This window comes from Rhyacophila brunnea, unplaced genomic scaffold, assembly GCF_057557595.1.
Source record: "Rhyacophila brunnea isolate RB1 unplaced genomic scaffold, BYU_Rbru_1.0 scaffold_17, whole genome shotgun sequence".
In the NCBI taxonomy this organism is placed as follows: domain Eukaryota; kingdom Metazoa; phylum Arthropoda; class Insecta; order Trichoptera; family Rhyacophilidae; genus Rhyacophila; species Rhyacophila brunnea.
This window is the reverse complement of record NW_028232827.1, coordinates 595,520-618,249: the sequence shown is the minus strand read 5'-3', so window position 1 is coordinate 618,249 and position 22,730 is coordinate 595,520. Positions and strand designations below refer to the sequence as shown.

At 34.0% G+C, this 22,730-nt stretch overlaps 1 protein-coding gene across 2 annotated transcripts in view; it reads right to left on the bottom strand.

Annotated features, from left to right (window-relative positions):
• Positions 1-22,730, bottom strand: part of LOC147073520 (putative phospholipase B-like lamina ancestor) — a 106,114-nt gene that overhangs the window by 23,667 nt on the left and 59,717 nt on the right. Inside the window, exon 1 of one of the 2 annotated variants that reach the window (XM_085944513.1) lies at positions 17,248-18,846. The exons of the other annotated variant lie outside the window; for it this stretch is intronic. The gene's annotated coding sequence lies outside the window, so the exon portion shown is untranslated. Of the gene's footprint in view, positions 1-17,247; positions 18,847-22,730 lie in introns of those variants that run through there. 2 annotated transcript variants of the gene reach the window in all.

The following is a 22,730-nucleotide window of genomic DNA, read 5'->3' as shown; positions in this document are numbered from 1 at the left end:
CTTCTAAAATAATACATTTTTTTTAGCAAAAAGGCAGTAATTGCAGTTTGTATTTTAACATCCTACTAATAAAAATTACCACCGTTTTTTATTAATTCACAGTACTAAAGTTTGAGAAAAAACACATTATGTCATTTATCTCGAAAGTGTGTGAGAGTCAGTTACTGCCTTCTTCCTTAGAAAGGCAGCATACACCCCCCCCCCAAAACAATGGTTTAAAATTGGAATGATAAGCATTTAAAATTAATTCCGCATCTAATATTTTTTATCAAGGAAGTAAGCTAGCTATTTGATTGAAAAATAGATGAATTTACATAAAATTAACCGTTAGTGCTGTTAACAGTAAAAATAAATCAAAATGACATTTGTCATTGTCGTTTCCTGAGTGTGGCTTACCGCTGTTCAAGAGCAAGCTACGATACAAGGGCAAATGCATTTTACATGCAAATATTATTATTCTATACACGAACGGGTTTATTGCAAGTTTTGGTCTGTAGATCTGCACAGTGAAATTATTTAATTTGATTTTGGAGCTATAGTCTTTTATCAAAATAAAAATTATGAGTCGCCTAGAGTCATAACTCACATTTGTCATTTTTGAGTTTTAAATATACATATATATATATATATATATATATATAGTGATTCTTAAGGCATTAATCTACATAAAGAAATATAGTTGAGTATCAAAAGTCACTTTTAAACCATGAGAAAATCGTTTTGTTTTTTCCAATCTTTCTCATTTCATTTGTGAAAAAATAAAATGAATCGGCAACTTACACATGGGTATAAATCAAACTTCATTCAAACTCACTTTATTTGTAATGTAGTTATTTGTTATTAAAAGTATTTGTTATATTTTCGTTTTTATTTTATTTTTCATAAAAATTGATAAAAAAATCAATTCTGAAAGTTTTGGGATTATGTTTATCAATCCCGGAATTTATAGGTATCGAAAAAAGCTCGGGATCCCGGGATTGGAATCCCTAGTCACAACATCTAGTGATTATTTGAATATTTTCACGAAACCTATCAAGATGGGGGTTTTAGGTACCTACAAAGAGATCTGTGGTGCCAACGAGTTTGGAAGCACCCTTATGAAAATTTCTGTGTGGTAAGCCAAGTATTTCATATGCTTCTTTGTTGTATACTAAGTTGTCCATACTTTATAATGAAACAACATTGGCATAATGGAAAACCTCCAATGCTCACAAAGGTTGAAATATTTGTACCTATTCATCACTTCATTCGCTGCCCTTTATAATGTGCCATCCATATGCTATTGCATGGCTTACCTGCCCCCACGTGACGTCAATGACGTCTATGTTAATAGATTCTTGCACTTATTAAATCTTATTCGTTAACTAAAAAATTGGAGAGATGCTGCCGACAGCTAAGAATCAAGGTAAGTATTAAAACCACAAAAGCTTCAGTCGCATAGGTAGGTACCTATTATTTATTTTTTTATCAAAATTCTATATATTGTGGGTGGAAAAATGGCAAATCACATCGGCTGGAATCAGATGGATGCGGGTTCGAGTCCTATCCAGCATCTATATTTTTACATATTTTTTATATTAAGAAGAATATTTGTTATCTAATATCTATAATGGTTTGGTCTAGGCAGAGTTTAGTTGAATTTTAAAAACTAACCAATACCATCTGCAATTTGTATTTCAGCTCGTATTCTTGTTTGTCCGGTGGTTGTTTATCCAGTACAAATTTTGCAATCGATTTTAACTAACTTCCCGACTAGCTAGACATTTGAAAATTTTAGAATATATCAGAACACGATGCCAATACATTCTTTTAATAAGTATTAGGCTAAAAGTTTGGCCATTTTTAAGTAGAATTGAATTCATTTTCAGTTAATTCTGTTTTGTATAAAAAGTTATTTCGGAAGAAATCCGTAATCCAATCCACTATTATTGGTTGATAAGGAGGTAGTCCTAGCAGCTTAATTATTAATATATACGTGCACTACTATGGAAATCAAAATGACATTTCAGTATTCTATATTTGTTTGTTTATTTGTTGGAAAATAGCAAAAAAATGATTTGTTGACAATTGCCTTATTTGTCCTAAATTCTTAATACATAGAATTGCCAAGTTTATATGATTCAACAGAAAATTTAAACACGTGGTATATAAAAAGTTCTTTTTATCGTGTAAGTATTTAGTCAATGAAAACAAATAAATATGACTGATAAAGTTTAGTGTGTACTATGTATGTCGGATCTCCGTAGCCTACTTATACGCTTCGCCACTAGAAGGTGTGGGTACCATGTTCCGCAAATGATCCGCCAGAGTATGTGACTAGTCGCGTAGGTTTATTACGGCATGAGCAAGAATAGGTTAGAATAATAAATCATTTTAAAAGATGGAAACTAGAAATATCTAGAATAAACGTAGGTAAACTTTACATGTAAAATAAACAATATGCTATAGAAAAAAATCCTACACATTTTATAAAGGCTCCTAGACCAGATATTGTAACCATAATTGCCACGAAGAGCGCTATATGAATTTTGAAAAACGTCGCTTAGAATCATTTCTGTGTTAGCGGTCCGTAAAACGTTTCTCATATAATGTACAGCGCTTCGCAGGTGTAAAAAGGTTTAGACACACTGGCCTAGATAATAGGGGGTGTTTGGACGTAGCACACTTCACCGGGAAATATCAGATATCAAGGTAGAGGCAATTTTCGCAGCTACATCTAGGGGTAGCAATACCGAATAAAAATTTCAATACCGGTATTTCTAATTGAAAACCGGTATTTGTTAAAACAGAATAAATATAAAATAATTACAAGATAAAAAGAACTTTTTATATACAAAATTTTTAAATTTTCTGTTGAATCATAATATAAACTTGACAATTCTATGTATTAATATAAACTTTTTATTGTACTTTATAGAAATACTGAATAAACATAGAATACTGAAATGTCATTTTAACATTTCATATTGATTTCCATAGTGATGCACGTATATATTAATAATTTAGTTGCTAGGACCCCCTTAGCAACCCACAATAATAACTTTCTATACAAAACAGAATTAACTGCAAATGAATTCAATTCTGCTTAAAAATGGCTAAAAGTATTAAAAGAATGCATTGTCGTCGTGTTCTGATATATTCTAAAAGTTTCAAATGTCTAGCTAGTCGGGAAGTTAGTTTAAAATCTTCAATCGTCCAATACAAAACATGGACAAACAAGAAAAATTTATACTGGACACACAAGAATACGAGCTAATAAAAACGTGGTAAAATAGCTAAAATTACATACTTTTACTACATAGCGTTATGTAACATTTTGTAGCGAGATAATAACCAGTGGATAAGATAAACATATATGCACGCACGAATCGAATGTATCCGGAAAACTGCAGGGGTCATCAATGGAGGTCCTCTATCGCAACGGCCGGCTGTGAGAGATATGAATTCCGTAGCGAATTGCATCCGGTTGACGCACGCTAAGATGCATATGCGGACAGCTGACAGTGCGGGAAATAATGCTTACTGTCAGTGATGACCGACGTGGAATATTGCTTTAAGTAATATTGTCATTTTACGTCATGGAATTGTTAAAACACCTTTTAAATAAGTTGTCAATCTTGTGCGGTGATTAAATTTAAATGTTGCCCTCAATAGCGAAGAAAATACAATGGGTCGCAAAGTTGAACGGCCTTATCGCTTGCTAAGAAAGAGAGTAACGCTAATGGCAACACTAATTGTCATTGTTTTAGTAATAGCAACAATTATCTGCTTCCGTGAAACGAGCAGATAATAAGAGCACTAACACAATTAGTACGAGGGTAGTTTGAAAAGATTATTAAAAAATCCAATGAATCCAAAAAAACTAGACCGAAGAAGTCTTATACGCACAGAATTTCTGAGTTCCCTGCTTATACGAATTCCGTATTGAGATTTTTAAAGGCAGTTGGATTTTTGAATTTAACTATTGTACGTGTGGTTAGCCACGATGGCCAAGCGGCTAACGCGTCGGTTTATAGTGGCAAATTCACATATTCTTTTTAAATGTGTGTCTGTAGACAGAGTATGAACCTAACGGGTTGAGCAAGTGGCTAACATCAATTTCTAGTAAAAAAAAAAAGAAAAAACTCCACTCTGTGGAGGCTCAAATAATCTTAGTATCAATCATGGTTTAAAAAAAAAAGTGTAGTTGTATTGGTAACAAGCTTAGTATTTATCCAGACATAAATGGCCTTCAACGCTGGTGCAAGATGCCCGTGAACTTCATCAAACTAGACATTGGTCTTAACTTCTTCAAAAATAAATGCAATTACATATGCGATAATTAAATATGCGTCAATTACATTGAGCTTTTTTACGAGCTGCTTATTGGCGAATTTAAAAGCGGGCGGTTCAGCTACTGCGATTTCATGATTACACACAAAACTTTCCATTCGCTGATAAGCCACAAGCCAGCGAGCGATTTTGACGGAACGTAGTTCGTTTTTTTACCGGGAGGTCGCTACGCTCCATAACAATGTTTCCATTAAACGTCAAAAATGTAAATTTCAAAATGAGTAGTTCGTTTTTCCACCACCATCGCTCTACTGCGCAGACGCAGTAAGCCCACACGCCGGCTTGTAGTGTGAAAAGTTGACCGGCTTTCAACTTTTCTAGGTGGAGTGTTTACAACCTGCTTATTAGCTTATTCGATGATTACACTGGGCGAATTTACAGGCAGATTATAAATTTGCCAATAATCAGCTCATAAAAAAGCTCAATGTAATTGACGCTTTACGACGGCATATAACACATGTTCTCGCATTATCATAGCAAATGCAAAAATGTACGACCGGATAGGTGTCAAACGTTAACCCACTGAATTTTTGATAGAAGTCGTTTAAAGAATGGCAATTATTGCAAGCAGTTATTTTAACTCTATGAATTGTGGCGCTTTCCCATCGAAGTTTAACAAACTTTTCAAACTACCCTAGTAATTTTTTTTTTTTTTTTAGAATTATTAATAACCATGTCCTTGCTTTTTCGTACAAGGTGGTTGTTAGTAATTTTGAACAATCACAAACACCCAGGCTTTGAGAAAAACACATAAATGTTTTTGTCATGACCGGGAATCGAACCCAGGAACTCTCGGGTGGAAGGCGAGCGCCTTACCAACTACACCACGAGAGCCGCCTTACATATTAATATAGTTTTTTTAGTCAATAGTTGAGAGGTATTTCGTCTGTTTTGGTAGTAGTGTCAGGAATGTCCGGGAAAGTGAGTATAAACTACTATTATCGAAATTGCTTCACTGATAGGTATTAAAAAAAGAGAATCAACATCTTTTCCATCGATGTGGAAAATTATTAAATGCATTTTCACTAAGCGCCTACCTGTTTTTTTATTATGTGTCGAATCGCAGAAATGCATTCGATGCGCGATCAATTACGTTGATTGCATGCATCTCCACTTCAAATTAAACGGCTACAGCGCATCAAATGCAACCGACATGCATTCGATAAAAGACCTTGGATTAATTATTATTGTTTTATTACAATGAGTTTTTTATACATCACATGGCGGAACCATTGATACTACTATGGAGAGATTTTTATAAAATGATAAATCGTTTAGTTTTCACAACTAAATTGCAATAGGTATATTTGTAACAATATCGATAATACTTTACAATTCAATTCTCATCGGAGCCAGAATATAACAGCATACCATATCTAAATATGGTATGCTATTATATTCTCATAAATTATACTTATTATTAAATATAAATTACAGTCAATGGAGAGCGCTATACATCCATGATTACTGACTTTTTCATTCCCCAATTGAATGCAATTAATATATGGAAGAGCTGTGCATAACAAGACGGTGCAACATGCCACACAGCGCGCGCCACAATCAATTTATTAAAAGAAACATTCGATGAGCGCATAACTTTGCGTTATGGACCTGTGAATTGGCCTCCAAGATCGTGTGATTTGACACCTTTGGATTATTTTCTGTAGGACATGTGAAGTCGCTAATCTACGCCGATAAACCAGAGACAAACTTGGAAGCCAATATTCGCCACTTTATTGCTGATATATGGCCCCAGCTGTTCCAAAAAGTGGTTAAAAATTGGACTTCCAGATTGCGCTTTCTTCGAGCCAGCCCATTATGTCCGAAATCATATATAAACACTAATAAATGGCATAAAATTATCTTTCCAATCAATCCAATACCGTGGCCATTACCATAATTTTTATGTATTTTATTTAATTTTAATGTTCTATACAAATCATTTATTTCCGATGGGACAGCAACAGCATAGCCCCCACAAGGTGGGGACTGACAGGGCTCTAGCCTAGGGGCCCGGGCTCAGGAAGGGCCCAGCATGACAAGTCGACCAGATGAGTGAGATAAACACAGGCCACAAATTTGCTCTAATAGTAAAAAAAGTCGCCTGAAATTTTGCTTCAATAATTATTAACAATTAAAATATTTTATTGTACGATGCAATTTTTAATTGTGTGCCGATACTCGACAATTCCATAATTAAAATGGATGCAAATGGATGGGAAAATACAGAAAATCGCTAAAAAAATACACCTTAATTTTACCGCGTACACCATGGAAAACGCTAGTGTAGCGCGTCACACTGCCCTTAGTAATAGGTAGGGGGGCCGCCAAACATCCTAGCCTGGGGGCCCGCTTCAGGATGTGGGGGCCATGGTACGAATATAATATATTCCCCAATACATACTACGTCACGCTGACGACGGATTAACTTGTCGGTAGACTAGTTTAATTGATGAGGAAATGTTTCCTGGAGACAGTCAGATCAGAACTCATGATGCATATTACTTTTTCCAACAAATATTCTGCCCCAGAGGATATCACGACAGACAACATTGACAATTTTATGTATTTTCGTGCTATTTTTTTCAACACCTGTGTTCATTATTCAAACACGAACGGTTTTGTTTTCACTTCAGAAATTAAAAACACTTATTTTTAGAATAATCTCTTACTATCAAATAAATCGTGGGACGTTGACATTTTAGTTGTTTACAGAAATGGTCACGAGATGCTCTCCTCGTTTCTGAATGAAGATACTGGGTGGGCATTTAAATGTAAATACGCTTAATATGCGTAATAATCTAAGAACAAATAAAGACAGTACATATTGTGATGTAAGATTTTAAGGTAATTAATTTCTCAGAACTGTTGTCAAGTAAATTCTAATGCAATTGAATAAGAATACAAATCACTATAATAAAAGACACTATCAACTGAGGTTTCTTGGTGGAAATTTAATTTAAATTATATTTCATGCGAATTTTCTACTATTCCATTGGAATCTAATTTTTGCATCTCTATTTCTATATTATATTTTCCTATGGTATCTATCGTGGCCCTCACAAGGAAGGGGGGGGGGCTGACATGGCTCCAGCCTTGGGGCCCGGCGTTGCAGGTCGAGCAGTTAAGTGAGATAAACACACAACACGAATTTGCTCTAATAATAAAAAAACGTAGCCTGCAGCGCAATTATATTTTCGAATTAATAATAACATTTTGAAATATGTTGCTATGCGATGCAACTTATTGCATTGTGATGATTGATATCCACGTGTAGAATTTTATGTATAATTATTTTTAATGTTTCCTGACTGATAAAAATGGCTATTTATCCAATATGGCGAAGGGTCACATTTATTTAAAAATACTTATAATACTCTTCATTTTACCTCGTGGAAACGTGGGGTTCCTCGGAATCCCGTATTGAGAAAACTATTGTACAACATTAGAGCCTTAGAGATAGGTAGTGACCCGCTTCAGGATGTGGGGGGCTATGGTATCTATGCAGGCTGTAAGTGGAGGTAGGCTGTTAAGATCCGACATAAATGGCGCACACTAAACTTTGTCAGTCAAACGTATTTGTTTTCATTTAACTAAGACTAGAATGTGTAGATGGAGTTTGTTAGTTTTTAAAATTCAGTTAAACCTTCCCTAATCCAAGCGATAGTAGATAATAGTAAAAAATATTCGATTATATATATATAAAATATCTAAAATTATGCCATTAAACCATACGTAATTTTATAGATATAAGAATATTTTTAATCGATTATGGTGTTGTTAGGCAGGGCTTCTGCACATTTGCAATATATTTTCTTAATTCAACTAAAACACATAAATATGACTGAAAAGTGTGCACTATTTTTGTCAAATCGTCTATAGCATACCTTAACTATTATGGTTTGGTTTATGCAAGGTTTAATTGAATTTTAAAAACTAACCAGCAGCATTTGAAAATTGTATTCTTAGTTCAGTGAAAACAAAGTATGGTGTGCACTATTTATGTCGGATGTTAACAGCCTACCTCCACCCTTCGCCACTGGTAAATTTAGTAGTTGGAGATTATACCAAAGTAAAACACCAAATACCTACAAATGGTAATCCCAGCGGTTACAATCAATTATGACGTGTTCCCTGGTTATAGGTATCTCAAAATACTCGTAATTTCAATATAGGCATATGCTTTAGAAGGGCATGCCTGATCAGTGATCACAAAAGACACCGCACACAATTAATTGGTTTGCTAGTATTACAAATGTCTTTAAAAGTATTAAAATATCTTTATTCATTGGTAAAACATATGCTTTATGGAATATAGACTCAAATTGCAATGATTTTAGCTGATTTTATGAAACAATGGTATCAGACGCAGACAGGTGTATTGTGCCCGCGTTACCTGATATGGAGGTAAAAAATATGTGTGTCGTGGCCCTGAGACAATATTTTTCGTTTTCACTGATGCCAAACAAAAAAGAAAGTGAATCGAATGTGCAATTCGTAGTTTTTGGCACAAAGCACTGTTTTATCACAAACGTGTGTTCCATTGGCACAAAATGGTGCATTAACATGTGACAATATAAATACTTTTTTGTCTATCTACGTAGGTAGGTATCTATACTAACTAGCAGTGGCGATGCTCCCTTGAGAGCGCTGGAGCGGTGAACACCCACCCACTCAATTAATGCGAAAAGACTTATTTTTTTTAAAATAAGTATTTCATTTATATTTGATTAATTAAAAGTGTTCTGATCTATTACCGTAGTCATTAATTCATATACAAAAACAAATTCTAATATGTGTTTTTAACCGGCTATTTTAAATATTATATGTTGATGGGAGCGATATCCGATATCGCTCGACCAAAGCGCCCAATTCGATTTCTTTGCAATGAGAAAGAGCGTCGTCTGTCGCGTGGAATAGCAATATGTAAATATTTTTTCTGCGTGCTCCGGAGCGACAGTTTCAGTCGCTCCCGGCCCGAATGCGGCTTCATCGGTTTTAAAACAATACAGCTCGTATCACACGTACAATAATTATTGTTTTGACAATTTTTATTCAATATTATTATACAAATTAATTCTTTTCACAGTACGTATATTAAATTTCCGCACATGTTGACGACATTTCTCAAATTTAGGCGAAGTACAATTTAAAAATAAACTTCAAGTTTTTTTCAGTTTGATAACTAAATTCACAATGTTTATCAAGTATGATATCTCTCCAAACTAGCTCTGTGGGGGGTTTAATATGCGTGGTAGGGTGTAAATCGTAAAATATCACGGCTACATGCTTAAATAATGTCAATTTTGATGAGTTACTGCTTTCAAGAGCCACAATAAATCAGGTCACCTATTTTCTTAATTTGTTATTGAAGTAAGCCAATCCTTAATATGTTGCTTCTCATTAGCGGAAGTCCTATTTTTTTATTGGAATTGAATGATAAATAGCATTGTTGATGATAATATTCTCAATAGTTTTTTTTTTGATTTTTTGGTGAAGTTTTGATGAAGGCAAAGGCAGTCAAAAGGTGAAAAAAGTGAACTCCCAGTAAAATAACTCACCGGTCGCCACTGCTAACTAGGGAACATATAATTAGCGGGAACTGCGTTACATTCCAAGTGTGTTGTAAGAATATTTTAGAGCTAAGTGTGAATACGGAATCGAATCGTAAGTCAATATTATTATCAGTGCATCTAGTCCAGTGGTTCTCACGTGAAATTTAACTGTGACCGCACAATTGACATTGGCGGTTCTATGGAAACGTTTGGTGGCCGCACCAAATATCACTTTTGTTGTGATTTTTTTCAAGCTAAATTTTATTAACTAAAAAAATGGATCAATTTATTTATAGATAAGTCCATTTAATAAAAGACATTTGAAAATTTTAGTACATATCTATTTATTTAATGTCACGGAGACTTGAAGCTTTCGAGATGTGGCTGTATAGACGCATCCTCAAAATTCCTTGGACTGACCGGGTGACAAATGTTGAAGTTCTCAATCGAATGGGGAAGGACCGAGAAGTTCTACGTTGTATCAAAACCAGGAAACTACAATACCTCGGCCACATTATGAGAGGACAAAAATACAGCATTCCCCAACTTGTCATTCAAGGAAAGATCAATGGGAAGCGTAGCAGAGGACGGCGCCGCATTTCGTGGCTTAAGGACCTCCGTTATTGGTACGAGTGCAGCTCCACCGACCTGTTCCGGGTAGCAGACGACAAATATAAGATCGCCTTGATGGTGGCCGACCTCCGCTAGGGGATGGCACAATAAGAAGAAGAATTTATTTAAAAATAATGCAATTGGAAATTCCTCAATACTCCTTTTTTCCAATGCGAATCACATAGCTGCTGCTAAGTTTACATCTGTCAACTGGCTTCGTCACAAGAACACATTATGGATCATTTCAGTGCGGAAAGAAATTTAAGACAAGTCATGTGTATTCAACCAATTTCATAATTTTATAAATATTTTTTTGAAATATTCTGTAAAGCGCTGGTGGCCGCACATGAGAACCACTGATCTAGTCTATACACAAGATAGCTATGTGCTGCTATCGAGGGTAGTTTTTCATATGTTTGTATCGAAGTATTATAATTGTTACAATAAATTAGCCGTCTAAACAGTCAAAACCTGTCAAAACTGTCTATCTCGCACTAAAATTTACCACAGCCAAATGAGGTGCTGTTAAAATATGGCACTTATTGTAACAATTACAACTAACATATTGTAATTGTTACAATACGTGCTAATACTTCGATTAAAAAAAACTACCATCGATAGCTGTCGATAGCAGTCTTATGTAGGCATAGAATACATGCGCAGCAGTAATACTTAAAAACATAATCAATTGAAAACTTTGATAGTTTATCATAAGTGGCGGGTTTAGATGCATAGATGCAGTGACTAATTTTAAGGAAATTTGTACGTATGCAGTTCGCCGTATGACACTTCACTGTGAAATTGTGTATCGGAAATACATGGTCGTATATTAAAGACCATCCACGGCGTCCACCGCTTTGGGTCGTATAGTACTGACATAAAATTCATGTTTAAATAAAACACGGTTTTTGTCGGTTTACAGGAAGCCAGCGGCAAAGGAATTTTGAAAATAGCTGATATACTGGATTATTTTTGTTAGGTAAGGTTAGGTTTTCATTCTTGAATTTATGAATTTTGCCAAAATCGGCTATGAAAATTGAATTAATGTTCATATTGAATCTAATAAAATTGGAGACCGTATAGTATACGGTCATCTCTTTTCGATAGAAAGTTCACGGCGAACTGTGCTACGGTGAAATGTTTTACGTATAATTTACATGTAACCGATAGTGTGCTGTGTCAGGTTATGACGACCAGAAATATCGAACCGAATATTGAATTTTGCCAAAACTGCCGGAACCCAGGACGTTTTTAACCCTAGTACGTCATCTCTATTAATATTATTGTCAGAGTTATCAATTAAGTATCCTAATTACTAACCGACGACGTGAATACTCCAAATTTGAAATTATAACGTTCTTGCACTTGCTAATAATTTAAAAAACCATTTCTATTATGTATATTTAATATAAACAATGTTACATTCTCAAAGCTAGTGAAATTATTCGTTGAATAAAAGAAATAGTTCATTATATAAAAGTAACTTTGATTTACTCTTAAATTCCGATTGATGAATAAATTATCTTCGCGACACACAAAATTTATTATTTATACACTGCACTTTTTTATACTAACTAGTTGATTTAATTGATTTATTATTTTTAGGATTTTTATTTATTTATTGGTTATTATACCCATAACTCGGTGACAGTGAAATACTTCCTGATTCGAATATCCGATACACTGATATCCGGGTGTTCTGAGGCCGACTTCGCGTCGGAATCGTTGCGCTTTAAAGCGCGAAAACCAAAGTGCGACTGACTTCACGGTGTTTTGATTGCACACGAATTGATGATGATAAATCGATACCTAGTCAATAAATTATTTTCGGGAAATGCGGGGTAGGTACGCTGTACGAATTCCTCGGTATGGAAATTCAATTTTAGATCGGTGAATAATGTCTACTATTCAAGGGATATTATGATTCTCGAAATTTTTGAAAGCTTTTACTGATTCGTCAGAGGAATAATTTGGCAAGCGTACCTAACTGGTACAACTGTAACGGGAAATGCTTAACAACGCCATGTAATTAATTTTCAATATGCTATAGCTATAAAATAAGAAATTATATTAGTCGTTACGTGACTGTAAAAACCTAAAATAATACCTAAAAGTTGCCATGACGTACAGGTCTGAAACCTGCTGGATGATCAGGAGAGCTATAACATTATGTTACAGAACCAAGAGGTGAATCTTGGATATTTTTCTCTGCACTCATTCGAGAAATAATATGGATTATTACAGTAATTTTCTGATTCTACTGTGGTAGGGTAGCTATACGTTTTATAACATAGCAATTTTCACTTTTACTACACTGATACGCCTGAAAACCTCGTATAAAATTAGATCAAACAGTATTCATTTGCATTAACGGCCCACGTTAATGCACGACAATTTTACTCCCTACTTTAATTATAGTTAATAAATAACTTTAGAATCATCTTCAACTGTGTTAATCTTGCCGATTTTTTGAATAATAAAATGCCTAATTCTTGTCAAATTTGGGATCACAGAGATTATTAATATAATTTTTTATCGTGAATATTTTACAAAAATTATCTCGTAATAAATTATACTAATGGTTTCATAAATGCGTTTAAAAATTAATAAATGTAAAAAATCTTAACACCACTGCACAGTTATGTACCGAAATATGACTATATTCTAAAACATTAGAGCGAGAGGTTTAAAAGAATACTATTTTATGTAACAAAAATACTTTATGCAGTCATCAAATGTTTAAAATAACTATAAAGGATAATAAGGCTTCAAAATTATATAAATAGATTATCTACAACGTTTAAGGAGTGTCCAGGATCATGGTTTGAAAATACAATAAAAACTCAATTTTGACCTTCGACGAGCATGTCCCCCTTTAATATAATGTAGTAATAATTAATAAATGAATCTATAGTATTGTAAAAAAATATTTTTAGAATATATTAGATCATTTTTATCCTACAGCCGGAGTGCAAAGTTATGAAGTAGCAACTCTAGTTGTGGCGCTTTTGGCTGCCATCGAAAGGCACCGGGCTCTCATTCGGGGGCACCGCGTTCTATTACCGATGAGGTTACAATACATTTAAGTGGTTTTCTCAAAGCCTGGGTGTTTAGTACACTATCGTACGCTACATATGTATTTCTTTCTTATTATAAATTTATGAAACCACACTGGGGACTGGGACAACTGGACGCCAGGACAATTGGGAGCCGTACTGTCGAATGAAATAAATAGACGTTTCTTACGATTTTATAAAGAAAGTAGACGAGGAATTTATCTACTACATAGTAGTTTAAATTCATGTTTCTCTTAACATAATGTTTTTTTTATTGCGGATTGAGAATTATTATACCTAACGCTTTATATAAAAATAAAAGAACTCCATCGTCATATTATATTTAAATTCTCATCAAATATTAAATAATAATTTAAATAAAAGTATTTATACTTAATTCATAAACGTCTATTTATTTTCGAATTTCATTCGATTGCGTGGCGCCCAGTTATCCCGGCGCTGAATCGTCTTAGATCCACCACACTTTTTGAGATATTGTGATCGGTTGCCGTTATGTTTTATTCATTGCAAGGATTGAATAATCGATATACAGATACAGTGATCATTTTTCGATTTTTAGAGAAATCTCGAGACGAGAATTCTCGATCACAGCGATCTAATGCAATGGTAAAGAGCGATTCAATAGTAACAGTTAATTTCGTAATAAATATTAACTTAAATTAATATACGTACGAAAGTGAATGTGTAGTGAGTAGTCGAATATTTTAAAGACAATAATAATAACTACTGCTTATTCAAGCTAACCTTTCACTAACGCACCATTATGTAATATATAGTATTATACAGAGTTTATTGTTATTTTAGCGTATTTTATTATATGAAACGATACTTGATAACGTGCTATAATATACAAGACGCCAGTATGTATATAAACAAAATTTTAATCATTGAAATGCACAATATTTATGTATTGTGTATCGGCAGATATATGAGGATAATAACATGTGTATTTAACTGCCAGCCAATTGCACTTTTGACCAAAAATTAGATTTTGATGGCATTTTGTTATAAAGCATGTTTCCTATGCTCTTAATGCCAAACTCTTAAACCTATAAATATATGCGTTATCATTCTTCACACAAAGCCCCCAACTGCAGCTGCCAAATTTCCAATATCGTAAATGGAACAACTCTGCTATTTATATATATTTTTTTATATACATAAAAGGGAAGCTAAAATAATAGTGTATTAATGCATAGTCAGTGACGTCCCGTGGGGGTAGGCAGATTGAGTGTCGCTTGGGGGCGGTACTTACCCGAAGGGCGGCAAATCGAGGAGAATCATTAGATATGTATATACATAGAAATAGCTACTTAAACTTAGTAATAACGGAAATATATTTCCATTAAAAAATTCAGCTCACTGCTTGGAAACAAAATGTATTAATTATTATTACTATACAAGTTTTAAAAGGACTTTATTTTTTTGTCGGGTTCTCGATGTCTTGTTTACTTCCGTTGTCCTTGGACGTCACGTCCTTAGTGAACAGCAATGATACGTGTAGATTTACAAATAATATTTGAATTGTAGGTAGCTACATACTTACATTAATTTAAAATTTATTCAAAAATGTTTGCTAGTCACTCATTTTGGAAGTTGTCAGGCGTATTTGTATCTGAAATCGTAGATTCGCAATATTTTCTATTAACGCAGAAATGGCATTTAAATTAGATTAATTAGTGGTATTATTAGTAATGTATCCATACAACACATTTCTTAGATATTGGAGTCATGAAAGGATGATAAAAAGCATTGTAAGTATAAAAAAATGTGGCGGCATTTTGGCACTGCCTAGGGGCGGTATTTTGTCTAGGGACGTCACTGTGCATAATGCAGGTTATTTGTAAAAAAAATAATTGCCAAGTGTATTTTCAGAATTGTTAAATTCCGCTCGATAGTTAAATTATTAAGTTTTTTCTACTTCCTGAACAATTTGCCTAAATGGAGTTAGCCTGTTTGCAGATTAAGCAGTCGTGTAGTCATATACCCACCAGATGGAGAATCCACCCCGCACCAAACTTGGCAGTTTTTTTACGTCTTGGTATGTGTCAGGAGCAGATACTCAAGTCGTCAATGTCCTTTGACTGAGTTTAAATTGTTTTCTTCAATAAAATGTGCCAAGGGAAGAGAGAAGCACGGAGAAATAACAACAATAATACAAAACAAGGCTAATTCAAAACTGACAAACAGAGATCTTCAAGTTCGCAGTAAGACGATGCAATTTTTTAGTTAAGTGTCAGTTAGAAGTTAAGTAACCGTTAAATTTAGATACATAATAATTGATACTTAGCACCTGGCCGTTAGTTTATAAATTATGACACTACAAAATCTAAGTAGAATCTCTGCAACCAAGAAATATTATGTTATATAAGTTTGAATCTTGTTTCAGAATCTAAGTGCACTCGACCTTAAGAAGTAGGCGTGCATGCATTCTGTTGAAAATGCTATTTTTAGCAATAATTAAATAACATTTGCCACTTGCAAGCAACCGAATGTCTTTATTATTTATACGACTTCTGTTTGTCCAAGATTTAATATTATAATCTTTCTCCCGTTCACCCAACAGAGATAATGTAGGCACATTTCCACGTAACTGCATGTGAAATCAGTACCGAATAGACAATTTACGGCGATAGTGCATGTAGATGCATTTAGTTCTATATTTCCGAATCATTGTGATGACTTATGTAACGTTTGGGAAGTATTATTATCATCCACGTGATTCGAATGAGTAAATAATGTACTTTTAGTATAACGTATCGGCACACAAAACACTTGATTTTCAACAAGAACAAAAGATCTGCCGAAAGAAAGGTTAACAAGGTAATTAAAAAGAATTTAAATCATTTAAAATAGTTCTTTAGTTCGTTAGTTTATAAAAATAATTACTATTTATGTAAATCCATTTAGAGAAATGTGTTGTTCCAGGGTAAAAGTTCTTAACATGTCAGGTTTTAACAAACTTAATATTTTAATTGCAGTGTATGTAAATACTATTTTTTTTGTGTTTGATAGATTTTATCGTGAATTTTAACAAAAATAGGATAATTTAAATGGGAGGAATAACCATAAATTCAAAACGTCATAATTATCCAGTAGTCCAGTGCGTAAGGCCTGTCATTCTGAGGCCCCAAGTTCGATTCCCGATGAGTTCACAATATATTTATGTGATTTTCTCAAAGCTTGGGTGTTTGTGATTATTTTAGTTGTAGTGTGATTGGTCGCCAAAGGCCAATTTTGTTGCATTTAGAAAATTGCGGCATCATATTGCCAACGTGAATATCTCTTCACTTGCTCGTCTGGCAGTTTTGTATTAGATCTACATGCTCCCTCCTCCCATGAGTACTCCCAACTTAACGTCATGCAAATTCAGTCAAAGCACATTTGAGTGTACGGAGACCTCAGTATTGGGTAACTGATCCCGAGATATCACAAAACTAACACAATATAAACTCATTTACTAATAATAACATATTCCGCGAGAACATTTTACAGAAATTGATAATTTTTAACTCATTTGCTTTTTAACGAAATTTTTCAAAGATGTTATGTAATTTAGACAGTGTGATGATTGTTTTATGGATGACCCCTAAATAACTATGAAAAATACAATTTGTATAAAAATATATAAAATTAATGTCAACATCACAATAATTGCACAAATAACTTACTTTGTATCGCTTATGGAAAAGTTCAATTGTTGAGCAGTAAAGTTTTTTTTTTTAAATTGCTAAACAATATTTTTTTTATTTTTACTAAGTCACTAAAAACGCTTTGTGGAAAATTTTGTAAATTTGTAAGCTAGCAACACTGGCGAAAGAAGGAAATGACATCAATTTCCGGTGTCCAAAATCAATTCACTTCGCCTGACATATTGTTTAAATATTTAATTGATTTTCCACTAGCGCTCAGATCATGCGTCAGGAGTGTTGGTAAACGGCGAAGAAACACTCTTCACACAAAGACCTTCGAGTTCTATCGTACATTGTTATCCAACCAGTGAAGCACTTGACACTTGACGTCTTTTCAGATCGTCTCATCGAGGAAACCAACGCGATACTATTATTACTGTTCATTTACAAGTATTAAAAACAATTAATCACAGGTAAATAGTCCGAATTTAATATAATATGTGTACTTTTAGTTAGTGTCTATTGAAGAATGTTTAAAATTTGGAACGACAGGTAGTTCTTATAGTGAATTGTTCACGATAGTGTCACTTGGTATTCTAATGGGATATTATTGTCTATTGCAATTGTTATTATCTAATCTATGATCGACGATGATAGTATCTTGTAAAGGAAATTCCCACGTTGTTTAAAAGATGGTTGATTTAATCATAACTCTATCATAAAATCAACAATTAATTGTTACAATTTTTGACGATAGTCGATCTGTATCAAGATCATGAATCGATAAAAACTAATTCATAAAAAAAATGTACTTTCAATAACAACACTTGTATTAATTATTAACAAAAATATAGTATTCTCTGATTAGATATGTACTTAATTTATTCGATGTACTTAACAGTATTTTTTTTAATTTTTTTATTCAATATATTTAGGTACAGAATCCTTGGATGCACATAGTTTTGTTCATTCAATTGAAACTTAGAACAAACACAATAATAAAACTCGTAAGTAAAACACACGATATTTTCCACATTTTTACACAGTTAATTCCACAGTCAATCTACCAAATTAATACACCAATATTTTTTTTATCAAAATCACTACGACGCTGTATTAAAAAAAGGTCGCATACAAATATTGCTACATTTTTAACAGTGAAGAAACTTTCTGATACCGCAGACTTTGACGACGCCTTTTATTCGTCGAAAATTTCCATAGGTAATTAAATACAGTAATCAAACACTTGAAAAATAGATTTTCTATTATTTTCACGTTTTATACTCGAGAGCCATTGACTAGATAGTTTATTTTTAGTTTTTTTTTAGTTTTATAATATTATTTTTAACTTTTTTTGAAAGTTTTCTCCGGGACGTCGTAACCGACTGCGCTATCGCATATCAAAGAAGGTTTTCCTCGGTTTTCTGAATGTTTTTCCAGAGATAAAATAGAATTACTCTCGTCTGTTATCTGTTTACATTTTAAAAGCCTCCCGTGTGATTTTAGACGCCTGCAATAATAAAATTAAAATGCTACTTGTCTGAAATACAAGGCAATAAAAAATATACGATAATATTAATATGGCACTATAAAGTATATACGTCTAAGTGATTCGGGAGCCATAGTAATATAGCGCCACAGAACATAATAGTAAATAGAATTCAGATAGGCTATACATACCCCAATGGTTACATGTAAGTTGTACGTATGCAGTGCATCGTGGGACACTTTTATTCGTGCGCCGCAGTACGTGAAACATGAGTTCGTATAACATTTTATCAAATTACGAGTTCTTCGTTAAACATTTCACCCTGGAATACATTTGTACGTATCTTACAAAATGCGGCGATAGTTTTCAAATAGTACTGTTCCAATTAGAATAACCCTAACCTAACCTAGTAAAGACATCTCCAAATGTTGTAGCATACGTACAAATATACTCCACGGTGAAATGTTCAAAGAAGAACTCGTCATTAATTGACTAAATGTTGCACGAACTCATGTTTCACATACTGCGGCGCACGAATAAGTGTTCTGCGGTGAACTGTTTACGTACAAATTTCAATATAATTTCATACAATATAATTCAATTACAATATACTACACTTTGAAGCATGGTTTTGAATGTGTGAGTGTCCTACGAAAATTAAACACACATTATAGACGTGTTACACAATAGTATGTGTTGCAACCTTCAAATACACCAATTTTGAATGAGCGTCAGTGCATAAACCGAGAACAGTTGACGTATTCTTGACACGTTTTTAAATCTATCCCATATTCTTCCACACTCGAGATCGGTTACCTGTTACTCAACACCCGTTAGGTATTTCAGTTCCCATTAATTCTGTGTCCATAGATAGTTTTGTGGTTGAACATAAAAAAAGTAAAATGCTCAGATAGGCATCCCATATTAATCAAGTAAACTTTGGTTAGTCAGATAATGAGCATCTTCTTCGTGCATTCTCTATCTCAGACATGGATGTTGATCAAGATCGACTAACGACAGGCCGGGGTACTCAATTGCGAGTTACGATGTTAGTGCTATTTATTTATTGTTTTATAATGCAATGCGGTAATCTTTTCGCAGTGAAGACAAATTTTCGATTGTATATTTCGTTCAAATCAATTAACGTATTACCATTTATTTCAATATGAAAAAATCATCATTTTCTACAAACACAAACATAGATCCATCAAAACCAACCGCCTCGCACCACACCATGAGAGGTAAACGCACGTTGACTCAACAAAAATAAATGATCAATTAATAAATAATAATATATAGTATACAAAACTACTGCATGACAGTTTAGAGTGTTTAGACGGTTAACTTATTGTAACAATTAACCGCCTAAATACATACATATGATAAACTACCCTCGATGGCCGCCGATAGCAGCATTGTGTATAGAATAGATGAGCAGGTAGTAATTATGATATTTACCTGTGATCTGAGGTAGACAAACTCATCAACTGTCTCGGTGGATTTGTTCTTCGGTGTGCTTTCTCCGATGCAGAACTATTCTAACTTACATATGATTTTTTTAAGAAAGAGTTCTTTGAATAAATTTTACTGAAATTATTTATTATTTTTATGGCTAAATTAATGTACGCATCAGGATTATTGATGAATTAAATGGTGTATCATCAGCCTGAATCTATCCACTGCTGGATGAAGGCCTCTCCAAGCTGCGCGTTGCGTTACCACGTACTTCCACAGAACTTTATCATTTCATCAATCCAGCGGCCTCTATGTCTACCTTATGGACGTTTTGTACCTCTTGGATACCACGGGATGACTAAATTCGTCCAACGATTTTCTCTTCTTCGAGCTATGTGTCCAACCCAACTCTGTTTGAGGCTTTTAATGAACTCTATCACATCGCAAACCCTTGTCTGCTTCCTTATCCACTCATTCCTCTTTTTGTCCTTTCACCTTGTGCCCAGCATGCACCTCTCCATACCACGTTGTGCTACGCTAAGTTACTGTATCTCTCTTTTACTTAGGGTCCATGTTTCACACGCATATGTGATTACGGGAAGCACACACTGGTTGAACACTTTGCGCTTTATGCACAGTGGAAGGTCACTTTTGAAGACATTATTCAGGCGGCCAAAAGCACTCTAGCCTAGCTTTACTCTGCGAATAATTTCATCAAATATACATCCATCTATAGCAATGATACTCAACCTTTTTTTTCTTCGGGCCAAATACATATATTTGTAAAGTAACGCGGGCCGCATTACTACTGGTGTGACGAAAAAAATCATGAAACCCCCCCTTTTTTACAAAACATTTTTGAGATTTTAAAAATTATGCGTATTTTTTTAAAAATTAATCGTGTGCAATAGCAACACTCTGATACCAGATATGAGGTGGACCTTAATGACAATCCTCTTCGGGTGTCACTATCTGAGCGTCAAAGTCGAAACGAATCTCAAGATATACGAAATTCCTGATAATAAATGTATTTCGGGCCGTACATAAAAGCTTAAAGGGCCGCATGCGGCCGCAGGTTGAGTATCGCTGATCTATAGACACCTGTGGTGTATAATATAAATAGTAAATAACTAAAGTAGACTATTTAAAAAACTCTCCTTCGAAATATTTCAAATGTGAATAATTCTGCATTCATCTGACGATAAGTGCTATTATGAGTGACTGAAAGCTTTTTATACGGCGTAACAAAAAAATGGAAGCTTTTAAAACGATTTTTGTTTATTGGTTTAAAGCTAATAAATTTAGTGTAAAATTTTATTATGATGACTGCAAAAATTCTGCAGAAGTGTTGGCATATTACTTTCAATATTTATGTCTGTCAGTTGGAATAGTTTTTAAACATTGAATTTCATCTGTCGAGAATGTCAAGAATAAACAAGATAAAGTAGGTATATAACCAAATACACTAAAGAAAACTTTCTACACTGGACGAAAACTGAATACCTACTTATATCAAAGTAAAGCTGAAAAAGGACTGACGTTAAAATTAACTACGATTAATTTTGGATGCGGATTGGTTTGTGGCAAACTACTCACTATTATCAGCATGGCCCCCGCATCCTGAAGCGGGACCCTAATAGAGATGAGTTGGAAATACTGTCACCAGTTTGTGTACTCAAGTTTCGGATGAACCTACCCATACTCAGTATGTGTGGCCCAATAAACTTATCGCAAGTCGCTGTTCTGTGCACTCGCCAGTTGGTAGACTTTCAACACTATTGACATTAAATGCGCGCGAACGTGATAGCACTGGAATATAGGTATATTTTAATTTATTAGTCTATTGCGTTCGAATATATGAATAATAGGTCATAAATTTTGTGTCGCAGCACAGTGGTGAGATGACGCACAGGTTTAGGCTTGATAAATATAATAAATGGGACTATTCCACAAGCGGAGCTCAGCGTATTTTTAGCGATTCTATTGAAGCCGATCCACAGTCTGAGTTCCCTGAGCCGATAGGTATTTCAAATACTAATATAGAGTTGGTTTTGGTTTCAGTTGAGTATGAAACTTTTGTCGCATACGCACGCCAAACGCTCTATATAGTACCTATTCCAAATACTAGTAAGTATTTTGGAACAAGTTTCTATAAGTACTAAGTATTTTTTTATACTGGTAGTAAGTATACTTAGTCTTCAAAATCGACCAGTTTTCCCATCACTAGTCCCTAGGCCAGAATCTATAGCGGCCCCCCTACCTATCGCTAAGGTTAAGTAAGGGCAGTGTAATTTTCTACAGTAGTGTTCCCCGAGTGGTTTCCACGGAAACCCTGGGTTAAATGTATTCCGTGTATTTTTAGCGATTTTTAAATAAATCCAGTTGATTTGTTGAAAAATACACCACAATTTTTGCCTAGTAGGCGCTATTTTCCTTGATAATTAAACATTTAAAGATATGTGGCTGTATGATGAAATTTGATATGATATAATGATTAATATACTTAATTAAAAGATAATTCACGTGTAGAATTTAATTTAATAATTATTTTAAGTGTGTTTCCTAACTTACAAAATGG